This window comes from Tasmannia lanceolata, unplaced genomic scaffold (genome assembly GCF_043159265.1).
Source record: "Tasmannia lanceolata isolate RefF3 unplaced genomic scaffold, GAP_Taslan_0.1 ptg000003l, whole genome shotgun sequence".
Lineage (NCBI taxonomy): Eukaryota > Viridiplantae > Streptophyta > Magnoliopsida > Canellales > Winteraceae > Tasmannia > Tasmannia lanceolata.
Genome location: NW_027518680.1, coordinates 20,977,588 through 20,999,509, shown reverse-complemented (window position 1 = coordinate 20,999,509; position 21,922 = coordinate 20,977,588). Strand labels below are relative to the sequence as shown.

Here is a 21,922-nt window from a genome sequence, read left to right as displayed (position 1 = left end):
ATAGACTACAGAGAGTTGAATAAAGTGACTGTGAGAAATAAATATCCCTTGCCTAGGATAGATGACCTCTTCGATCAATTATAAGGAGCAGAAGTATTTTCAAAGATTGATTTGAGATATGGTTATCATCAGTTAAAGATCAAGGCAAAGATATACCCAAGACAACTTTCAGGTCGAGGTACGGGCATTATGAATTTTTAGTATTACCATTTGGGTTAACTAATGCTCCGGTTGCATTTATGGACTTAATGAATAGGGTGTTTAAACCGGATGAGTTCGTAGTAGTCTTCATCGATGATATCCTTGTGTATTCAAAGAGTGAAAGAGAACATGAAAATCACTTGAGAATAATTTTGCAAACATTGAGGGAACATAAACTATTTGCCAAACTTAAGAAGTGCGAGTTCTGGTTAAATAGTGTAGCCTTTTTAGGCCATGTTATATCTAAAGATAGTGTATCGGTTGATCCTCAGAAAATAGAAGCAATTGTAAATTGGAGCAGACCAACAAATGTGTATGAAGTGCACAGTTTCCTTAGATTAGCTGGATACTACAGGAAGTTCGTCAAAGGTTTCTCAAGTATAGCTATACCGTTAACTCAGTTGACTCATAAGGGAACGAAGTTTGTTTGGACTGAAAAGAGCGAACAAAGTTTTCGAGAACTGGAAAATAGATTGGTGACTGCTCTAGTTCTCACCTTACCATCAGGGAGCAGTGGTTTCACCATTTACAGTGATGCGTCGAAGAATGGACTTGGTTGTGTTCTCATGTAGCATGGAGGAGTTGTAGCTTATGCTTCTAGGCAATTGAGGCTATATGAACAGAATTATCCTACACATGATTTGGAACTCGCCGCAGTTGTCTTCGCACATAAAATTTGGAGACATTATCTCTATGGAGAAAGATGTGAAGTTTTTACTGACCATAAAAGCCTGAAATATATCTTCACATAGAAGGAGTTAAATATGAGACAAAGGAGATGGTTAGAATTGCTAAAGGACTACGATCTAATCATCAGTTACCATCCAAGCAAAGCTAACGTAGTTGCTGACGCGTTAAGCATAAAATCTCAAGGGAAGCTACATATGTTAATAATGGATAAGAAACCAATTCTTGAGGATTTGAGGAAGTTAGAGATCGAAGTTATACAGCATGAGCCTGGAGCCTAGATGGCGAATTTGAGAGTGCAGCCTAATCTAATAGATATGATTATAGCGCAGACTTCAGATGAGCACTTGCAGAGAATAAGAAAGAAAGTCGAGTTGGAAGCAGTCTCACAATTTAAAATTCACGAAGATGGGTCTCTAAGGTTTGGAAGTCGTTTGTGTGTGCCTGATAATGCAGATCTAAAAGAAATGATTTTACAAGAAGCTCATAGTTCTAGTTATTCTCTAGACCCAGGAGGTATGAAAATGTACAAGGATTTAAAGAGAAACTTTTGGTGGAAAAACATGAAGAGAGATGTAGCAGAATATGTGGCAAAATGCTTAGTTTGTCAACAAGTGAAGATTGAACATCGAAGACCAGCATGAAAATTGGAATCATTGCCTATTCCTCAGTGGAAGTGGGAAGAAATAACTATGGATTTTGTTACAAGGTTACCTAAGAAACCGAAAAAATTTGATGCTATCTGGGTAATTGTTGACAAATTGACTAAATCAGCACACTTCCTACCTTACAAAATTGGTGATACTATTGATCAGATGGCCAAGCTATATATGAAGGAAATTGTTCGATTGCATGGAGTTCCGGTTTCTATTGTATCGGATCGGGATACTAGGTTTGTATCTCATTTTTGGCATAGCGTGCACAAAGCTTTGGGCACGAGGTTGAATTTTAGTACATCTTTTCATTCGCAGACAGATGGACAGTCAGAAAGAACTATACGAATTCTAGAAGATATGTTGAGGGCTTGTGCTATCGATTCCAAAGGATCGTGGGATGAACAATTACCTTTCGCCGAATTTGCATACAATAACAGTTATCAGGTGAGTATCAAAATGGCCCCATACGAGGCTTTGTATGGGAGGAAAAGTAGATCTCCAATATGTTGGGATGATGTGAAAGAAAATTTGAAGGATCGGATTTTGTTCAACAAGCCGAAGAGAAGATTAGAATGATCAAGGAACATCTTAAGGCAACACAAAGCCGTCAAAAGAGTTATGCGGATATAAGACGACGAGAATTAGAATTTGAAGTGGGTGACCATGTATTTCTTAAGGTTTCTCCTTCAAAGGGAGTTATGAGATTCAGAATTCGTGGCAAGTTAAGCCCCAAATATGTAGGACCTTATGAGATTCTGAAGAGGATTGGACCGGCTGCATACCGACTAGCACTCCCACCTTCGCTAGCAGGCGTGCACAATGTTTTTCATGTATCTATATTGAGAAAATACATTTCTAATCCAAGCCACGTGATTGAACCGACCCTGCTACAACTAAGAGAAGATTTGACTTATGAAGAACATCCAGTTCGTATTGTAGATAGAGAGAATCAAGCGTTGCGGCATCGTACAATTCCCTATGTCAAGGTTCTATGGAGTAATCACACAACTGAAAGGGAAGCTACTTGGGAGTTGGAAGAGGAAATTAAGCAGAAGAACCCCCATCTTTTTGCAGGTTCGTACCTATGTGGGACCTGATCCCGTGAGGGGGGCACGACTCGGTCCTCTATCTTGGCCTCTCGGTATCCACGCGAGCGGCGTGCGTTTTTATTATTGATATGAATCATCTTTTCCGTGAACTTAGGATCACTAAAGATATCCGAATTTCACTCAAAAGATGATGACCAGAGTCGCCACCTAGGTAAGGGACCTAGGACCCATAAATGACGCTGCAATGATCTGCGATCCCAGAATCTAGATCCGTTACCTGATTACGAGAATGGAAGGTATGATGAATACACCATATGCACCTTTCCCACCCGGTAATCCAGTCTTCAATTCCAAAAGTTAACCCATTTAAATTTCTTTTAAAATGCTCATTTAAACTCTCTTGATGTGATCTACTGGACATGCACCCTAAATGATCTAATTTCGATGTGGTTCCTAGATGCATCTTTTGATCTTTTTTTATTTAGTTTGATTCGATCTATGTGAAAGTACTCCTAAAAGATTTAAGTTGAAGGAAGTCCTATGTGATTTACTTGGGTTTAACTTTACTTTAAATAAACTATTTAATTTAGGGTTTGAAAACGATAAAGAAATAAATAAAACACAACCCTAAAATCCTACTGAAGTGTATGTAGGGCGACCTGAGCTTGGAATGCCATCCAAGTTGCCTACGTACCTAAGCCTCACTGGGATCAAGGTCGACGTAGTTTGATGACCTAAACTAAGCTACATATGTCTAACTCATCTAGGACACCGATCTAGACTGGACTCAACTGTTTCAATAGTTTATGAGAGATTAATTAATTCAAGTTGATTAAGTTTTCTTATCTTAGGAGACCATCTAAGATTTTATTCCTATATGACCCTATCTAAATGCAAAGACTTTTCTAAACTAATGCAGGTGGGCCCTACATCCTAGGTTAACTAGGCATGTCATATAGGGGAAGATGGTTAACTATATGAAACCTAATCTAAAGCTCAGTTGCTAACAAGAGCAACCGGCTGTGATTGAGGCTTATCGGACTCCTAACTCTAGAACTCTAAGGCCTAAAACTTGACGTGATCTAAGTGTTCCTAAATGGGGCTCTAAGGTGGGACTGTGATCCAACGGTTCCAGAATCATTTTGCACGTGGGTTTGACCAACCAAATTTGTAAGTTGCTACTTTTCATCTTTTAAGGGTCCATATCACCTAGAAATCAGGGCAGTCGAAGGCCCTATAGGGTAAATTCACGTAGGCTAGGGTTTTGACCAAAACAACAGGTTGTGAAGACTCAGTGATTTTTAAGGATTTTTACTTCAATAACTTAGATATTACAATGGTTTTGGAAAATGTTGATGTTCTGAAATTTTTCAGGATTTTACGAACTATAGTTAATTTTTAATGATTTTCATCAATTTAGGCAATTTATCGATATTCCAAAACAACCTATACTAAATATAGCCATTTCAGAAAAAAAAAACAGTAGTAAATTACAGTAGAAATTTCAGCCATTTTTCTATGATTTACTATTTTTTACAGATTAATCAAAATCAGGCTGATTTGAAAAGAAAAGCATTAAAATTATCTAATAACGTCCAAAAATTATGAAAAATTCATAGTATGTCAAGAAAGGATCAATATATTTTAATACCAAATTTTGGCCTCATTAAATTTCATTCTCACCAGAATCATAACTTTGAATTGAAAATCAGTTAATTTCTCTATCAACTTACTAATATTAATGAATAATAGGTACTAAAACTCCTCGGAAATCAACCAAAATTTTACTGGAACATTCCAGTAACATTCTTAATCTATTTCAAGAGAAAAATCTCAAAAATTATTGGCTTAATATCAAAATTCATCATTATGAGTAAATCAATGTTTTGACTATAAATCCATGAAAACAACTGATTTTTCTGAATTTCAAAACACAAATCTACTAAGATATATAATAAATTGATTTTTAGAGAGTTTTGAAAAATGTTAAAGTCTTTTGCTATTTTTGGTAATTAAATCACTTTTCAAGTAATTCATAAAAATACTAAAGTAATCCAAAAAATTCTTAAAATTTTTTGTGTGGTCTTCAAACCTTAAAAAACTACTGAAAACAAATTTTCAGCAATTTTTGGAATTTGTTTGACATACTTTGGATTTAATCTTTCAAAAACACCATTTTTAGGCCATTTTCGAAGGATTAAAAAGCTAACCAAACATTCAAATCTTGTTGGAAATTTTGATTTTCAGTCATTTTTTAATGTGAATTTGACTCAGGAATCAATAGGTTCTGAAAAACTTGGAGTTTTACAATACTTGCTTTGAAAAGTGCGTTTTAACCATCAATTTATTAAAATCAATTTTAATTACCAAAAATAATTTTCCTTCAGCCAAAAAATAGATAATATAATATATTGGTTGTTTCCATAACATGCTGAAATTTCAAGAGAAAATTCAATCATATGCTTGATGGTTACGTATAAAATCCTAAAATCTTAACCCTAGGCCTGCTTCTAGTTCTTATTCTAAAAGAATTAGGGTACCAACATTCAAACGCTATCCAAAGTCTCTAAGATTTTTGATCCAAGATATTCACTTTGAAAAGCCTTTTAATCCACAATAGAAAATCTGAATCGCCGGAGGAGATTGACCACTTCAAAGATGATCGAAGAAAAGATGAAGAATATGGAGTGTAATGGCCGAATTCTCCACAAGAGGGGCTGGACGAGAATTCTCTTGGGGAGAGGGAAGGTTGGACGAAATTCCAAGAGTCGCCTAAGACGGTTTTATCCATTTTTATAAAAAAAACTAGGGCAAAAAGCAAGAATGGCAATTTCCCATGTGAGAGTTACCATTCTAGCTCTCTTTCCAATTCTCTTTATTCACTTACTTTTCCTTTTGTTTCCTAATTGTAATTGTTTCCAAATTCCATACAACAGGCTATCTTAATGACCAAGGCATTCTATTTTGAATAAGAGAAGATATTTCATGCTTTTTCTAGAAGCTCCACATGGGGGTAAAGAATCTTTTCACAAGATCTTTTAAGATCTTTTAATTTTGTCCATAAATCCCTCCCATATGTGTGTGTGGGGGGGCGGGGGGGCAACATGTGGGGACCACATGTTGGCCGACCACCATGTGGCCGAACCACACATGTGGTTCCCACATGGGGCCTGGTCCATGGGCCATTTGAGTTGTGGGCTTTTTAGGTGTGTTTTGGACTTTTTTTTTATAACGACCCAACCCATTTGAATTTTGTAATAATGGGCCCACACTATGTGACACACATGGTGGGTCCCATATACTTGGCCGAACCATTCTCCCCCTTGAATCATTTTTGACCAAAATGACCTTGTTTGAACACACATAAAAAAGTGACCAAAATGCCCTCAAACCGGAATGCCCTTTATGGGTGAAGTTAGAAATGGAAAGTAGATGAGGGAAATTTTCAAAAATAGAAAGTATTGAAGTTCACTTGATATGGTGGATGACATCAAACGTGATCATTTGGAACTCCCCAGAAATGCCCAAAATGCCCTTAGGACACAAAATTTCCAAGAAAGGTAGAAACTCTGAGAAATTCTAAAATAGTAGGTATCCCAAAATACTTGAAATCATTCATGATTTCTCAGCCAAACTTTCGGGATAATCTAGTACACATTGAAAATGACCAAAATACCCCTAAGATGCTGAAAATGATAAAAAATGGGAAAACCCTGAGAAATTCCCAAAATAGCAGATTTTCACACTTGATTGGAAACACAAGATATCATCATCTGGAGACTAATGGAATCCCATGGAGACCTTCGGGATTGCGAATCAACATTGGAACACTTGAAATGAGATGAAATTTACCCTAAAATGCAAGAATGCATAAGCTAATGCAAAGAGGCTGACTTGGGATTTGATGGACTTATCGAACCCTTTTCTTTTTAAAGCATAACAAAATGGGGGGTGTCTACAACCTAACCCATTAAATTTCGAGGACAAAAATTTTTAAGGGGGGGAGAATGAAACGTCCCTTTTTTTTCTTATCTTTTTATAATAATTATACACATTCAAGTGATTGGGGAGAGGGCATTTTTGTCCCAAGTTGAAATTTGACAAGAGTTCTTATTTAAAGAAAGTCTTATATCAGGAAACTTGATAGAAGGAAAAACTTCCTAGTCCAATAGGATTAGGATGCACGAAATTTAGGAATTGTGAGACTCTTAAACGAAATCCATAAACTCACGTTAAACACAAAACGTGCAAAACTCTACCCTAAAGAAGAAAACTTTGGTACGTGGAGTTTGAAAGAGAGAAAAATTGTTCTTCCCCAAGAGGTATGTGAATTAAATCTATAGTTATGATTAAATAAAAAAAAAAAAAGATTTATTCTTAGATCGTCATTAGATTGGGAGAAATCATGGATTTTCCAAAGACCTAATGTTAGTTTACATTAATCTGCCTAAAATTTGGGTCTGATCTCTGTTACGACTTAAAAATGAAGGTCCTATAATCTGATTTAGGTTTTGATGTCTTCTACAAAATTATAGATTTTTTAGTCTTCTTTCAAATGGATTTGGTTTCGAAATTTTTGGATTTTAGATGATTAGTTTATGTATATTCTCGTATAGTGCATCTAATCTGCATGAAATCTGGGTCTGAGTTCTGTTACGACTAAAAAACGAAGGTCTTATTATCTGATTTAGGTTTTGACGTGTTTTGTGAAATTATATATTTTTCCCTCTTATTTCAAATGGCTTTGGTTTCAAATTTTTTGGATTTGATATGAATATTATATGAATATTTTCTGCCGAGTGTCTAGTATGTCCAAAAACGTGTTTGGAAATCAGGCAGCACCTTCGTGGCGAGATTAAACCAAAAGAAAAATGTATTCTAAAAGTTTACAAACCTTCTAAATTATATATTACTTGTATTATAGGTGATTTGGAAGATTGAACTTGGAGGTTTGCAAGGGAATTGGTTGTTCGAACTGTTGGTACGTAACTTGTGAGTTTGTGTAGGAGTTTTGCCAACATATAAAATCTGTTTTAAAAGCCATATTTGTGAACTGAAGTTATGTATTTGGAGCTGATATCTTTTGGTTATTTAAAGCATATCTTTAGCATCATTAAATACATGAAAATCGGATCAAGTACGCTGTTGTTTGCATGTTTTAATTGCACAAAAATCCACAAGTTATTGTATGGTTTTAAAGATGTTGGATTTTATAACATGCATAATCTCTAAACATTTGATCTCTTGTATGATTATTATTACTCTATGGAACGTTTATGATTGGGTCCGAGTGGGCCGGTTGGTGCCGTGTGCACGGTGACTAGCGTAGCTATGAATTGGTACCCCGACCTTAACCAGTTGGGGGATGATAACTGGTGCGTAGTCACATAAAGATCGGTCTTTTGCCTCCATAGTGAGTGCTTGATAGTGGGAGAGTTCCCAATTTGTTACCTATGCCAGGTAGGAGCTGTAAAACTTGGCCGTGACTACGTGAGGCCGATCAACAACCACGCCAGTATGGGATGTGAAGCTGGCATATTGTGATAGCCCGTCACTTTGGGAGGTGATGAGGCCATATCTATGTCTAGTGTGGAATTGTGGACTAGTTGGACTATTTGTATCATGAAACTTGTGTGTATTGTTCCAAACTATTACTTATGTTGTTTTCACGTTCTACCTCATGATACAAACCTGTTTTGAATAAAAAGTGCATTTATTTTATCAAATGATTTCGTTCGTATATTATTTTGTGTACTTGATCTAACATATGCAGATTTCTTGTTATGTATTGAGCGTAAAAGCTCATCCCACGTTGCCTATCGTTCTTCAGATAATGAGGAGTAGCTAGCAGCTCGTGGGGATTGGGAGTTAGGAAAGATTTGCTGACATAGCAGATTCCACTTCCAAGACACTGATTAGTAGCTAGTAGGAGTTTATTTTGAATAAGCTGACATTTATTAGCAGTTTATAAGGATTTATTTGGGTAGTGAACATTTATTTAGATTGGTATTTGAAGTTTTATTTAAATTTAGTAAGGATGTGAGCATTGTTTGGCCTTGGATTTGAGATCAAATAATCTGAAACTTTGGTTTAATAAATCTTGTTTTCGCTAGTAGCTCTGTTTATCTTTGTTTGTGTGGTGTTATTGATCTTGCCTTGCACGTTCTTGTGGTTGATGGAATGGGACGTGCGGCACTGTCACAGAGACCTCGGTTTGGGGCATGCCATGCTTGGTTTGGGAGATTCAGTGAGGTAGTGGTACGGTTTGGCATGGTATAGTTTGCTATGGACCATTCAGTATTTAGGTCTCAGTCTAAATATGGTCGGATCTTCCTGGTTGTATGTAGATGACATCATCATTACAGGGAGTGATAGTGCAGGATACAGAGACTAAAGGATTTCCTTCAGAAAGAAATCTGTGCCAAAGACCTTCGTCGTCTAAAGTACTTTTCAGGGGTAGAGGTAGCATTTTCACGTGGGGGGGCTATCCTTATCATAAAGAAAGTACGCATTGGATGTATTGGAGGAGATAGGTTTTCTAGAAGCGAAGCCAGTTAGGTCACCTATGGATCCAAACATCAAGCTTTCTCCTGATCAGGGGGATTTACTGGAGGATCTAGGAAGATACAAATGCTTAGTTGGGAAATTGATCTACCTCACTATCGTCCAGACATTGCCTTTGCAGTTAGTGTGTTCAGTCAGTTCATGAGTACACCACAGACACTTCCCTGGTCTGCAGTTACCCAGATAGTGAAATACTTGAAGAAAGCTCCCGGTAAAGGATTGTTCTTAAGGAAACATAGTCATATGAGGATCGAGGGCTATTCAGATGCGGTCTGGACAGGATCTCCTGCAGACAGGAGGTCTATTGCCGGCTATTGTACTTTTGTTGGATGCAATTTGGTATCTTAGAAGAACAAGAAATAAGATGGTGTATCCAGATCGAGGCAGACGCAGAGTATAGAGCCATAGCCTATATAGGGTGCGAGTTGATCTGGTTGAGGTCATTTATGTAAGAAATTGGATTACCCTACTCATCATCTTCATCTGCTTCACTTCATTGTGACAACAAGTCTTCCATTTATACACCCTTGAATCCAGTCTTCCCTGAGAAGACAAAACACATAGAGGTGTGTCACTTTATCTGTCATATGATTCAGAAAGGGGAGGTTTGCATAGTGTTCACGAGGTCAAATAATCAAATAGCAGATATGTTTATGTAGACACCCCATTTTTCCAAGATCGGACTGATGATAGTTTGGCGCGATGATGATTCCAATGATAAATCCTTGCTTGGGGAGGTGATGCTTATCCTTGTGGTACTGTATCTCCAGAGTGAGAACCGGGGAGTTTTGGTATTCCCTGGATGATAGAATTATGGTCTATTGTAGGCACAAAGAGTGGAAGAATTCCCAGCCCAAAACCTTTGCTTGATCCCAAATATTATCTGAACTCAGCACAAAGTTTGACCCAAAATCAGTTTGCAATTATAGCACTGAGCTTGCATACTTGAGATCCCTGAGATCGAGCCCAAAAAGTAGCAAAACTGCAGGAAGCTAGCCCATTTCTGAGCCCAATTGAACATTTGTTGGCATTTTCATACATTTCTCTATGTACGAAAATGTTTTCATACATTTATTTATGTGCGAAAATAATTTCGTATATATTAGATATGTACGAAATTCCAGAAGTTTGGTGGAATTTGTTTTGTACGAAATTTGCATTCGTATGCTCCCAAAGTATATGAATTTGGTGTACGAAATCCTAATCGTACGAAAAACAGATCTGTAACCACTTTTCAAAATTTGTGCAGAAATGTTTTCTCTCATTTGTGCCAATAAATAGGCCCTAATTTTATTCATAAAAAAGACTCTTAATTGGTCTTCTGATTGGACTTGAATTAGATCATTAGATTCGGTTCTTTGGACCTTTTAAGAACTTGTCGGAACTCGCCGGAGTCCGATCGGAAAATTTACCGAAGAGATTTCAAAGGAAGATCAAGGTTTTAAAGGCCTTGTTTGATCCCTCATTTGAATTCTCCGTGGAATTGGCCGGAAAGATTGATTGAGAAATTGGAGTGCCATCAACTACAGAGTTTTTCTTTTACGTCAAAGGTCATCACAAACAGGTTTTTTACAATTTTCATTTTGAATTACACATAGGATAACTATAATTAAGAGGAAACCTAAAATATTAGGGTTTCAAGCCCTAATTCTCTAGGTTTCTTTCCAAAATCTACTCAAATTAGATTAGTTTTTCAATTTCAATTGTAATTATTCAAATTCCAAAGAGGTCTAGTGATGAAATTTGAAATCTATGGGCAAAGCTCCCATAGTTCCCAAGAATTCTCAAAAGAACTCAATGTGATTTGAAAATTACAAGAGATCCACTAGGTAATATGTTGGAATTAGGTTTCTAATAACCCCTAATATCAAGATTAGAGTTTGGATCTCTTTATTTTTAGAAGATTGAATGAAAATTCCTGAAGTTCTAGAATTTCGTATGAATTGTTCAATAATTTTCGTATGAAAATATTTGTATGAAATTTAAAATATGTACGAAAATCCAGTATTCTTGGGGATATTTCAACTTAACAAATTGTACGAAATTTCATACGAAATTAGTTTCCTAATCTGTATGAAATTACAGAGAGGCAATAATTTTGTACAAAATTTTAGAAGAAAGATCTAACTAGTGAAAATCTTTGAATTCTTTTGCAAAATCTGATTCATAAGACCAGGATTTCCTGGGCGGCAGTGGTGCCTAACAACTTCCACTCGTGTAACCTAGTACAACCTAGAACTTTGGTTGAACCTCAGCCTTACACAAAATTAATTGAGGAACCTAGGCCCAATCCTAGGTGACGATTCTATAGTCCTTGTCAGATTTGGTTCTGATATGGATCTTGATTTGATTTTCAAAAAGGTTTTCTATAAAACTTTGGAATTTTAAATCATTCCAAAAAACGAGGAGATTAAAGGACCAAATCTATGGGGGACCATCCGGGATGTTAGAGTTTACCAAACCCCAAAGTAGGGCAAGGTTGAGTGACTTATGTAATAAGTTGGGGATGTATTACATACCCACTCATGTGGGGGCATTTCTGTCTTTTCTATGTAACCCTATTCCACACACACACACACACACACACACACACACACATATATATATATATATATATATATATATATATATATATTATTAGTTTCATGTGGGAAAGTAACACAACTCTCTTTCCCTCCCTCTCTCATGTTTTCTCCATCTTCTCTTCTCTTCCTCTCATCTCTCTCATGGAAGATAGGATAACATTAACACTTTCATATGTCCATAATTTCACTTAACCTATGGTTCTGATTTTGAAAAGCTGTATAAGCTTTACCTGTACTTCAACAATACCGATACTTTGCAATTGTACCATTATAACTTCTCAAGTGTGTCCATGTAAACATTTTTTGACATTGTTCTTTTCTAATAAATTTCTCGTAGGACATACGGTACTTAATGAGTCCTAGAGATAGATCCTATGATGCCATTGGGCTGATGAAGCAATTGAGTGAACATACTGTAGCGACTTTGGTTGATGCCCAAGAGGTTTTGGCAAGTGGAAATGCTGATGTTAGTGTTACCAACGTAAGTGAAAAATGCCTTGGTAATTAGAATTCCTCTGTGTAAACATGTGTCTTTTTTTTTTAAAACAAAACCTAAGAAATCTTACTTTCCAAGTTATTGCTACCCATGCCCTTGCTCATTTAAGTATCTAAATACCCCAAAACTTTCAAAAGTTTACAAATTCATGCCATTATGCCCTAAAAACGGGTTCCCTTCTCTTTCCCAAATAGCAAGTTTGTTTTCGCCAAAGAAACCCTAAAAACTTCTTCCCTAAAATGGCCAAATCTCGTCCAAATTCACCCAAACTTTCTGAAATCACATTCTTACCTTGCCTTGCCCATGATTCCCTCTCACAACAGTCATTTTAAGTCCGATTTCTCCCATAAAAAAACCCTAATTTTCGCCCATGGAGGTACACACACCAAATCAGCTACAACAGTTATTTTCTCTTGTTTCACATCTATAAAGGCCCCTCTAAGGGTCCTCTCTTAAGGGACAACAACATTCTCACACGAGAATACCACAAGCAAGAAGCTCTCTTTTCAAGCATTTTCTCCATTTTCCTCTTCTTCTCTTAATTTCCCCCATTTTTCAACTATTGGGGTAGCAGCCAGACATCATCTTAGAGTCATCCAACAGGGTCTTCAAGACCCACTGATGGGACATAAATACGGCGTTGCTCTCAGATCTCACCACGTGTCGTCCAGGCACCAATAAAGCCTAACCATCATAAAGAAAGGCGTTGGGAAATGGCAAGACCATACGATCACAACGTGTGTCGCTCTCTCGCCGTCCAGGCCTCATCATCACAAGTTATGGAAGGAAATATCCGGCAAAGCCACGCGCGCCGGCGGAGCAGGGGAACACCCCAATCCTACAAAGGAAGGTTTTCTCTCCATAATGATGATAAGGTCCGCGTGCCTCCCTTTAAAAGGGAGGGGAAGGGAAGAAGAGAGGGATCCACGTTTTTTGAAAGACATCCTTTTCTCAGCTCCCGCATAACAACCGGAAAAAGAGGCAAGGCAACAACAGAGGAGACTAGGAACTTAATCCTACACTCCCTACTAGTTCCCTCCGACCCACTCATCCGCACACCCAGAAAAGAACCCGCGCCTTGGTCCTGGTAAACTTGATTGAACCCCCTCCTCTTCTCGCTGTCTTTTATATTGATTGGTCGAAGGATCTGACTTGGGTGTCGAAGTGGTCGTCCGGGACCCACTCCGGACCCCCTGACCCCCCTGTTTGTGATTGCAGACCTCGCGGAGGCTCTCTACAGACCGCGCGATCGCAGACTCGGATTCAGACGCCATCATATTGGCGCCATCCGTGGGACTCGTCGAGTACTGAACGCCTTATGGCGATGAGAAACCACACCCAACAGCAAGAAATAGGGGTAGTGACCAGGAGCCAGGCTCAACACGCACAAACCCACACCTTAAGCTCCCGGGAGCCTAACTCACCGCTCTCGGGCCGACACCAGCCCTCCTCCAGCACACCGCAGATGGTCCCCACCATGGAAATATTCAACGAACTCCGTCGAGAACTACTCCAACGCTTACCTCCGCCGGAACCTTCGGCCCCGGGGAGGCCCCTGACAACGCAGGACCAGACGGAAGCCTATGACGAAGGTAACGATGAACAACCGGGGGAGCGTCATCCCCGGCGAAGACGAGCACCGGCCCGCTGGACGCCGTCTCCATCAGCAAATAGCCCTTTGCTCCCCACAGCTAGGGGACACCAGCGAGACGACGGGAAGCAAGCTACGCTAAGCTGCGCTCCCCCTGCCCGGGCTGCTCATTTCCAAGGATAGCCCCCAGCTCGGGCGGAGGAGGTAGCAACCTCAGCGCAACCCCCCAGTATGGATCCGATAGCCGACCTGCAAACGCAAATCCGAGAGGTAAAACTGGAAATGAAAAAGCCCTACGCCCACGGCATCCTCGACGAATGAGAGAGGGAAACGACATCCCCGTTCACCTCGGAGGTCTTAAAAACCCCAGCAGAAGCGGGAATAGACCTCTCCCGTTTCGGTTTGTACGATGGAAGCACAGACCCCCTCGAGTTCCTCCAAACTTTCAAAAGGGTAATGACGCTCCGGGGCGCGTCTGTAGACACCCACATTTTGCTTTACTTTAACCAACAATAACCTAATATATTGATCCGTAGAATTTCATTGGTAAAGTATGCATCCTCAAATTTTTTGAAAAAAACAAAATGATAAAGAGATGTACCTGGTGAGATGATTAGATCCGAAAAATTGAAAAATACCCTGATTGGTGAATTTAGTGTGTTAAATCCATGTGAGAACCCCCTCTATCATTGATTTATATGTTTTAGGTCATTAATATCTTGATCTGACATTACGGATCATCAATCGGGACAAAATAAGCTAGGGTCACTTCATAGCCCGGACCCTGATTCCATTCCGAGACCCGATTTCCGTAAATCGTTAGATCAATGGCAGATCTTGACCTGGGTCTAACCATCCAAAACCACCTAACCTCTCCTCTCATCCTAACCATCCAAACCTCACCTAACCTCACCTAACCTCTCCTCTCATCCTAACCATTCAAACCTCACCTAACCTCACCTAACCTCACCTAACCTTACCTAACCTCACCTAACCTCACCTAACCTCCTATCCCATTCTCCTATAAATACCCTCTCATCCCACCATCCAAGAGAAGAAGAAAAGGAACCCCTCTCTTAGAAAATTCATCCCTCTCCCTCATCTCTTCAAGGGTTCGGCCATCCTTGCCGGATCGGGTGATTTTATACGTTGGGTGATATATATCAAAAGCAGTCATTATCAAGCAAGGAATCATCTTCAAGGAATTAACATCAAAGAAAAATCAAACACAAAGTGGATTTTCAAAGAGGTAGGCATTTATTTCAATTCTATGTAGGGTCTGCTTTCATGCATATCTTTTACTTTAAAAGAAAAACCATGTTAGGAAGCATCTAGGATCAATCCTTAATCATATTCTTCTTGATGGTAGACTTTGAAGTTATACATGTTTCCCTCTTCTCTTAACCCATCTTATCTTCATTTTTATTTTTCCCTAATGGTTCACACCCTGGTTCCCCCTGGTTAGCCTCTGGTTAGACCCTGGTTGCACCCAGGTTCGTTGCTGGTTGCACCCAGGTTCGATGCTGGTTGCACCCTGGTTCCCTGCTGGTTCGCACCCTGGTTCCCCTGCTGGTTCGCACCCTGGTTCCCTACTAATTCGCACCCTGGTTCGCACCCTGGCCAGCCCCTGGTTGTACTCTGGTTCGCACCCTGGTTCACACCCTGGTTCCCCCTGGTTAGCCTCTGGTTAGACCCTGGTTGCACCCAGGTTCGCTGCTGGTTGCACCCAGGTTCCCCTGCTGGTTCGCACCCTGGTTCCCTGCTGGTTCGCACCCTGGTTCACACCCTGGTTCCCCCTGGTTAGCCTCTGGTTAGACCCTGGTTGCACCCAGGTTCGCTGCTGGTTGCACCCAGGTTCGATGCTGGTTGCACCCTGGTTCCCCTGCTGGTTCGCACCCTGGTTCCCTGCTGGTTCGCACCCTGGTGCACCCTGGTCCGCACCCTGGTTTGTACCCTGCTTCCTCCTGGTTAGACCATGGCTAGTCTCGGGTTTGCTCCTAACTTAGACCCGACTCACTAAACCCCATACCCATAAGCCTTAAACCCTATAACCATAGCCACACATCAACCCAAGCCATACCTTTGTCCACTCACTGAGGCACACCATTTATCCATAAATTTGGTTACATTAAATCTAACCCAGCCAGGCCACCTGCAGCTTAAGTCAAATCGCCCCAATACAATCCAACCAAGTGGGATCCCAACCCAGCTCAACTGAGTCAACTCTAGCCAACCTCCCTAGTCGAGTTGACCCAACTCTCTAGTCGAGTATGCTCAACCTCTTTAACTAATTGGACTCTCCCCTTAGTTGACTCAATCCAATTCCTTAATCAACCCATCCCAATGCAACCGAGTCGCATTCGACCAAGTTGCGGCCTTCCATGTCACAACCGAGTCATTCCCCTATTCTACTAATGCCCTTTTACACCTAATAGAACTTCCTCCCTTTTGCCTAACCAAGTCATATCCCAACACAATCTGAGTCGCATGTTTGAATCCATTTGGCCGAATCTCATAAGCCCGCCCATTTTGAATTCCCAAAATTCAAACCCTTGATGATTCCTGTATGCTCAATTCTTTGATGCAAATTCCCAATTCCAAAATCCCATTGCTAAATCAATGTTTCTGAATCTCAAGTCCAATGCTCAAATACAAACCCGATTCCTGATCCAAATACCAATCCTGTTTTCCAAAATCCAAGCAACCTCCCCAGTGGAACTACGTGTGGCTTGATCCCCATCACGGGGTACGTAGGCAATTTGGCACTCCCAAGTTCAGTCGCACCTTTCTCTATCTTTCCCATTCCCTCACACTATTCATCATCTCGATTCATCTCGTGTCTCTCGGAACCATTGGATTATGGTTTCCGTCGTAAGAACCCTTAGAGCCCAATTTAGGAACAATGGTGTCGGGTCGTGTCGTGTCCTAAGTTTTAGGGAGTCCTAGAGTTAGGAGTCCGGCCTCATCACGGACGCTTGCTATGTATAGCAACCGTGCCATAGGTCAAGTTACACTAGTCATCCAGTTTTTCCCTAGGACAAGCCTAGTAAACTAGGATGTAGGCTAACCTGCATTAGTCTAAGGGACAACTTGCATTTAGATAGGATCATATAGCATCTTCGATGAAATCCTAAGATAATAAAATCCTCAACTTGAATTAAATAACTTCTCTTAAAACTGTTGAAACAGTCAATCCCGTCTAGATCGGTGTCCTAGTTGAGTTAGGCATATGTAGCTTAGCTTAAATGCACCGAACTACGTCGACTCTGATCCCAGTGAGGCTTGGGTACGTAGGCAGCTTGGATGTCTGACGGCATACCACCCGCGAGTCGGCACCACAACAAATTGTGGTGTTTTGGATATTAATTTTCTTGTAAATGCTTAATCAAATCATTTAGGGCTTTCCATGAAATTAGAATTTTAGGAGAACTTTCACTTAGATTGAATCCAGACAAATTAATAAATCAAGATACACATTTAGGATTCACATTGAAATTAGATCATAGGATGCATGTCACTTAGTTCGCACATTAACATAGAGTTGAATGAGCCATTTAAAATAAATTTAAAAGAGTTAGCTTTTGGAATCGAAGACCGATTATCGGGCAAGAATGGTGCATGTGGTGGATAACTCCCCATACCTTCCATTCTCGTAACCAGGTAGCGAGTCTAGATTTCTGGTTAATTACGGGTCCTAGATCCCACATCTAGGTGGCGACTCTGTCAGTCTCTTTCGTGTGGAATTCGGATTGCCTTAGTGATCCCAAGTTCACAGGAAAGATTAATTCAAATCAATAATAAAATGCACACGCCAATCGCGTGGATACGAGAGACCAAGAGAGAGCGCGCGGCGGCTCGCGCCCCACACCCCTCTCGCGGGATCAGGGTACCACAGTCTGGCGACTCTGCTGGGGATCACCTAACTTCATTAAAACTTCAAAAGATAATTCATTTGAATTTAATTTTAAATGGCTCATAAAAACTCTATACTTGTTAGATTAGTTTGTCTTGTTTTATTTTCTCATCACATTTTACTCAAACTTAATTTAACAAAACCTGAAGGCATCATAGATTGCGCAAACATATTGCACACACTTACATCACTTGCATCTAAACCATGCATCTCACGTGCACACACATCCTATTTTAGGAACCCGGAGTGTTATCTAGCATGGTTGACTGGGATTTCATCACCTGGTGCCTCTGTGCTAGAGAAGCATTCCACCCTTAGCCTAGTACCTTTATGGTACGTAAACGGATCCCTTGTTCACGTACTGATACGCCGGACACTGGTACAGTATATCGAACATGGATTCGCGCTAAGGGAACTCTTGGCCTTACCCCTAGATTAACCCACACATGCATGTAATATACGAACACATGTGCATCACGTGTGTGAGCCTAGTTTAGGATATTCTACCTATTTGTGTCTAGATTAGGCCGTAGTCCATCTTCCAATGGCTACGATCGGTCCTTAGATACACGAACAAAGGCATGAGTCGAGATTCTCTCTCCACTCCGATAGATTAGGATTAGGGTTGATGCCTTCAGGTAACACTGATAAAATGTGAAAAAAAAAAAAAAATTTCCCTTTGGGTTAGGATATAAATCCCATCATTTCCAAAAATCTCATAGGATTAGTCATTCATGATCTATCCGTTGAAAGCAATCTTATGCTATCTCATCTAATCTTTTGATCGTGCGTCTTTCGTTCTTCTGTCATACGATTCGATCGTATCTTCATGCCATCCCCTAACTGGCAGATGCAGAATCTCACAATCTTTCTATTATGCATTCTCATGATCTGATCATGCCTGGTCCAGATAATCATGAAAAATATTTCCCCCCAACTCCAATATCACATGTCGTTGCAGTATTATCCGGACTTCAAACACTTTATCGTGGCAGGCACCCAAATAGAGGAGGCTATGGCTCAAGGTGTATTCAACCGAAGTAACCCGAATACCAGAGAATTCAGGAAGTCTCCATCAGCTGAAATTAATAACCTTTCCCGCTCCAATCCTCAGCCTTCCAAATCTCAGAACCCCATGGTGATGGACTATACCCAACTTGCTGTCGCACCTCGACCACAGGCCCAGACAAAATTTACCCCTCTCCCTCTTCCACCATCTGAGATACTCAAGGAGTGTCTAGCCTCAGGTCGCATAATCCTGCCCGACATTAGGGCTCTTCCCAATCCTTTACCAGCAAATTGGCGAACAGATCAACACTGCGAATACCATAGAAATTCCGGCCATCTCACTGATAATTGCATTGCCCTAAAATTCAGGATCCAGAGGTTGCTCGACAACAAAGATCTTGTGTTCGAGCCAAAACCTGATAACTCATTACCTGGTCATGCAAACCCTGCTGCTGCTGTTAATGCTATAACCATAGGGGACCCAAAATTTGATCCTCTCACTCTTATCTGTGCCTTAGAACCTACCTTTGAAACGTCTGGGTCGGAACCTTTTGAAGAAGAGGAAGATGCAGACAGTGGAGATGTTCTAGTAGCTGCTATCCCGATACGAGCCAGCCTTCGCCGAGCCTTCAACGCCAAACAGTTGCAGCAGTTAAAGTTTTAGTCACTTACTATTTTATGTTGAGTCAGTCATCATGGTCAGTATAATTGTTGAGTCCGGTCTTACAGTTCAAGGTCAATGCCTAGTCCAGGCAAGTTATCTTCTGTTTCTCTTTAGAGTTGTGAATCCTGAACATGTTCAGGATAGGTTGTCAGATGTAGTATCTTTTTCTTTAAATAAAGTTTCAGTTCCAATAGTTCACTTGTGTCTATTTCTTAAGTGTGCTTCTGATCTTAAAATAAGACTCCCTCCTCAAATGAGAACAAAATTGACGAAACTCCACTTGAGTCACAACGATTACTTGAACAAGAGGAGGAGCGCCAATCTCAGCCTTTCAAAGATGAAATTGAAGTGGTAAACACTGGCACTGAAACCTTGATCCAATAAATGCCGATTGAAAATACATTACCCTCTGAAGAGTGTGAAGAATTGGTAAACCCGTTTTGAGGATAAAAAGATGGTCCCGTAAGCGTTACCATTAATGTCAAGAGAAAGACCCAGATAGAAGGTTCAAGAAAGAATGAAGTGAATATCATATGCTATGCAAGGGGCATAGAGTGGAAATAACTTTCATATTTCCAATCAATGACCTTGGTTCTCAAATTCATAACATGAAGCCAACAAATTCAAGATAAGAAGTTCAAGAGCAAGTATTGAAAAGTGGTCATCAGATATCAAGAGTTACAAATCCATAGATGGAGGATGTCAAGGAACAAGTTTCGCTCTATGAAAGCCGAAAGCACGCATTAGAATCTTGAAAGAAGAAAATCCATTATCTTACCTGGAAATGCCGTCAAACTCCGTGAAAAAAAAAAAAAAGAGAAAAAAAAAGAAATAAATAATCAGTACCAGACAGACTCTAGTAACCTAGATCGATTCCCAATCTGAACATCGAAAGGCCTCCTTTGGCCGATTAAATCCCAAAATCAAAACCCAATGTCAAAAGAATACCGATTTGCAAACCCTTCGAGCCTAAATCAAATTTTCTTGAAAACCCATCAAACTTGGGGCATTCCCCCGAACTACACGAGACCTGATCCCTACACTGGGGTACGTAGGCAGCTCGGTTAAACCGAGTTCGGTCGATTCAAAAGAAAAAGAAAAAGAAAAATCAATCGTTCCAAAAAAAAAAGAGGGACAAGTTCCAAAAGAAGAGAAGATAATTATTCCAGAAAGAAAAGAAAAAAAGAAAAATCAATTAACCTTCAAACAATTTATTTTCAAACTAGGGGCATTTGCCCTGAACTACACACGTCCTAATTCCTACATGGGGATATGGAGGCAACCTGTTCACAGGTTTGGTCGAAATCTTTGTTGAGCCTTAAGCCATTCTTTGTAAAGCCCTATCCTACCTATAAAGTCCCTCCGGTGTTCAGATTTAATGATCTAGGTCCCGAAACACAAAAAGAAAAAAAAGAACGGAGTTTGAAGATCTGCTAGACTGAAAACCTGAAAGGGCGGTCTAGGCAAAATTTAAGATCATTTCCCTGCTAAGTTGAAAACCCGAAAGGGCGGCTTAGGCAAAAGCTAAGGGGATAGCCTGCTGGATCGAAAACCTAGAAAGGTGGTTCAGGCAAAAGTTAAGGCTAGCGCGGTCCGCCAAGTTAAAAACCCTGAAGAGGTGACTTGGTCACGGTAAGAGAATCAGTATAAGAAGGCAACAGCCGGTATCAAGACTGAAGATCAACTGAAGTTCAAGCAAATTCAAGTGATATCCTCAAAACTGGGGGCATTGAAGCTAAGCAATCTTAGGGGTCGTAATTAAATTCTTGAGGCATTACTGTTTCGAGGAAGAAGTCCAGTGTTTACGATTTCAAAAAAAAAAAAATAAATAAAAAAATTCCTTGAAATGATAGATTTACCAAATAAAACGTTAACTAAGTCAGAAGCATCACTGTGTTTGTCAGTATAGTCAGTCAATCTTTGTTATTCTAAGTTCACTCCTTCAGAGCTGCTCAATCTTTTGAGTAGTACATTTTATCTAAGTTTTCTCTTTAGAAAGAGTCAATCGTCGTCCTGGTGTCCAAATGATGCAACTGTCTCGGTGAAGAAGGCCCAGCCTCGTCAGCTCCCTGCGATCGTATGAAGGAGTTCGAGAATCTAGTCAAACAGCTACATTTCAAAGAAGATCAACTCAGAAGAGTTCAGAAGTAGAAACATCAGAAAGCCCAGCTTCCGTAAAAAGATCATACCCCAGGAAGGCACCTTAAGCTTGGAAGAGCCCCAGATGCAATGGTGGTTGAGCCAATTTCTCAGAAAGACGAACCATTAAAATTCGGAATCTCCTTCCAGTTTGTTAAATACTATCCTGGTCAAGAAATGTTTATCTAAACACCTGTCAAGAGGCAAATCCCACTTTTCCATGATTATATCCGAGAGAGCCATTGTTCTAAATTACCAATCTCAAATGTCTTGTTCAAGGTTTCAGTTATCAAAATCCCCAGAAGACAAGACCAACAGTCTCATTGAGAAAAATCTTGTTGAAGTTTCATAAAAGTGTTCCTAATCCAT

General features: G+C 40.0%; 1 pseudogene; it reads left to right on the top strand.

Moving 5' to 3' along the window:
• Positions 1–248: 248 nt before the first annotated feature.
• Positions 249–773, top strand: LOC143867066 (putative mitochondrial protein AtMg00860 pseudogene; annotated as a pseudogene).
• The last annotated feature ends 21,149 nt before the right edge of the window (positions 774–21,922 follow it).